Consider the following 3,749-nt stretch of genomic DNA (forward strand, 5'->3'; position numbering starts at 1 on the left):
CTAATCAATCCCTAAATCCAAATTCCTAACTATACTAAAACACACAACCTCGAACCTAAAAACTACCTACGTAAATCACAAACAAATTCACTAATATCCTAAATCAGTAAGTATCCTAAATTTGACAAACTATCATAAATCAATAACAATCATAAAACCCTAACTATCCTAAATTACTAACTATCATAAATCACTAATTATCCTCAATCACTAATTATCCTAAAATAATAATAATCAAAATAACATGAAATCGAGAGGGAGGTACCTTAGGAGCTAACGGCCTTGACGCGTCGGTGTTTATGGTGCGGTCGACGCTGGCGTTGCGCAGCGGGATTGGCCGGGCGCGACATGGGTGGGCGGGCGTGGCCGGCGTGGGCGCTGCGCGGCAGGAGTGGCCAGGCGTGGCGTGGGCACGCGGGCGCGGCGTAGGCGGCCACCGGAGCGGCGCGGTGGTGGGCCAGAGGCGGCTGGCGGCGGGCTAGCGGGCAGGGCAGCGGGCGGGCGGGCGGCCTCGCTGTGGGGTTTTATTTGGCGCAGCCGTGCCATGATCGATGGCGCGGCACTGCCGCGCCAAGATCGGTGGCGCGGTAGGCCCTACCCCATCAGCGGCCAGCGGACCCGGTTACCGCCATGTCAGCCCTGTGCCGCGCCACCATGCATGGCGTAGCACAGGCATTTGGCCACGCTAGGACAATAGGCGTGGCCAAAAGTGTTAGTTTTAAAAAAACCCGGCCGTGTTAGATTTAAAATTAGTTTCCAAAAAGTGTTAAAATTAAAAAAAAAATCGCCATGGATACCACTATCGAAACCCATTTTTCGTCATACACATTAAAAAACATCATCCAACAGAATAGGCAAATGGAGCACCTATTTTGGGTAGAAGGAGATAGGAAACCCAGATATGCGTCCTCTTTCCGTCGTCTCTCTCCTCAACCCAAATCCTTTCGTCATCGACATGCTGGACCCGTAGGAGGTGGCGAGGAATGATCGGCATGGATCCGGCCATGGAGGCACTGGATCTGGCCATGGAGGCCCTCAAAGCTTCACGCTTGGTGCTCTACACAGATTTAGTGGGGGGACGATCGGATCTGGCCATAGAGGCCTCGGATTGACCCCAACAAAGAAGGCCAACAAGCACAGATCGACGCTGGACCCCGGCACCGGCGAGGGAAAGAGAGGAGGAGCAAGGGAGAGAGGCCACCTTCACCTATGTCTGCTTGTGCCGAAGCCCCCGCATGCTGGGGGCGCCCCTGGGGCCCACCCATGCCACCACACCATTGCACCAGAGGGCATGCTCGCCTCGCGCCCGCCACGACAGGGAGCGCGCTTGCCCTGCGCCATCGCACCGAGGGGCACCTTCGTGCCGCTGCCACCACGGGGGGAGGGAGAGGGAGAGAGGAAGGAAAGAGTAGATCTAGGCCAGACGAGCAGAGCGGGGGAGGTGCTGCGGCAGGCGTGCTGTGTGGGGGAGGGGGGCGCTGCCGCACCGCACGGGCGAGCGAGGAGCCGCGGTCATCGGGACAACAAGCGAGGCAAGAGAGAGAAAGGGGAAGGGAACACTGGTAGAGTCGAGACAGAGAGAGAGAGAGAGAGGAGGGCAGTAGATATTTTGGGTTCACTGTTGGAGAAAGGAAAATTTGGGTGGGTGACCCAGTGACTGTGCGTGACCTAATCCTTAGAATGGGTCTTGTGTTTGGGTTTGGGTTGTAGGAGATAGTCTAATACGGGAAAGAGATGGAGAGGCAAGTGATGACGTGGAACGTTGTTGTCGGTGTTTTGAATAAACACCGGCTACTAAATTTATAATTGATGCGCGTTAGGTCCGGATGGTGCGCTAAAGGACATAAGGTTTATACTGGTTCGGGCTGAATGTCCCTACGTCTAGTCTGTTGCTACTCGTGTTATTAGCACCGAAAAAGATTCATAGTAGGGGATACAAACGGTCAAGAGAGGGACGGGTCCCAAGTCTCTGATGGAATGGTCGAAAGGGTCACCGAGAGCTTTGTCGCTGCTCAGCTGTGTGTGAAGTGTCGTGTGTATTCAACTTATCCGTCAAGAGTCGATCCCCTCAGTGGGGGCCCTGCCCTCCCTTTTATAGACCAAGGGGGGAGCAGGGGTTATAGATGGGAGAAAGGAGAAAAACCAGAGGCCAAAAAGCCCCTCCAAAGGCGTTGGGTCCTCCTTTTCTGCTAAGCCAGCCTTGCTGACATGGCCAGACGGTGTTAGGGATGCCACCATGCCCTTACTAGATCAGCAAGTGGCCACGCCCCATCCCGCCCCTTCGGGTGGCGTGTTGGACAAGGGTGTTGACGTATGGCCCTATGGGGAGCAGACGGCACGGTGATAGTACATCCGTCACTATGAGGGTGTGAGTCTCTTCCTAGACCGTACTGGTTGTCGTATGTCTATGTCAGGTTCCGTGTTCGAGGGCTGAAGGCGGTGCCTACAACACTATTCGGACTCTTCCATGCCGGAATGGTCTAAAGCGCCCATCCCGTCATACCTTGGCGGTACTTTTCCTGCCACGGCACAGGGCATGGTCCTTGGTGCTGCGTTTGACTCGAATGTCATGTCATACCCTATGCTCATCTTTATGAAGGCGCAGGGTGTACTCATTGGGCGTGGCGAAGTCTACCCTCGGCCGTCCGGCGAGGCGGAGGAGGCCCTCGGACGTCGGGCAAGGCGGAACCAGTCGTTCGGACAAGAAACGTAGTAGCGTTCCCGTCTAATCGGAAGTGTCAACGTTCGACGGTCGTTAGTTCCACCTCATTAGGTACCCTAGTATTAGGTCCCCGACGGTAGCCCCCGAGCCCCCGGATGATTCGGGCAGAATCACCCGGGGGTGTTCTGGTTCGCCAGAGGGTGCACGCGAGCGCACCCGATGGGTGCAGCCCTCGGCCCCCCGGGTGATTCGGGCAGAATTGCCCGGGGGGTGCTTTGGTTCGCCAGAGGGTGTGTTTTGGTTTGTCAGAGGGTGCGCGCGAGTGCACCCAACGGGTGTAGCCCCTGAGCCCCCACGTGATTCGGGTAGAATCACCCAGGGGTGTTTCGGTTCGCCAGAGGGTGCGCGCGAGCGCACCCGATGGGTGTAGCCCCCGAGGCCCCGGGCGATTCGGGCAGAATCGCCCAGCGGGGTGCTTCAAACCCTTCATGGGTTAGGCTACGAGACTTGGTTTTTGTCAACTGGGTAGTTTTAAGGGGACCCTGGTATCCCGTTCGTGGGGATTTCATCTAGGGTCAGCCTGGCTTGGGCTCGATAGTAGACCAAGGCCCTACTGATGTTCGCGTACCTAGATCTTAGTCGCCCATGGGCTCATCCCTCATTAGGATGGCCATCAAGACCATCAGGCCGACCCTTGGGCTTTCTGGGCCCACCTAGGCTGGTGAAGAGATTTTCTGGCCCGTATCCCCTCCGTGGGGGGAGAGTCCGATCCGTTCGGGAAGGCGAACCATCCGAGGCAATTTTTGTTGGAAAGGATAGGGATCGTGGGCGCATATCCTGCGATGTGTCGTGGCGGCATGTCGTGGCGGGCTCAGAGATCGAGGTGGATGGTTGCACTTCTTGCATCCGTCGCCCCTATAAAACCACGGGTTCAGCCCCAGGGTTCCGTACTCTGCCTTTTTGCCTTCGCATCACCAACCTTCGCCACCAGTCGCCAGAGCCTCCCGCACCAGTACTGCCGCCGCCATTGAGCTTGCATCTGCATTGCAACCGCCGTCGAGCTTGCATCCGCATCGCAGCCGCCGTC

This window comes from Miscanthus floridulus, chromosome 8 (assembly GCF_019320115.1).
Source record: "Miscanthus floridulus cultivar M001 chromosome 8, ASM1932011v1, whole genome shotgun sequence".
Classification (NCBI taxonomy): domain Eukaryota; kingdom Viridiplantae; phylum Streptophyta; class Magnoliopsida; order Poales; family Poaceae; genus Miscanthus; species Miscanthus floridulus.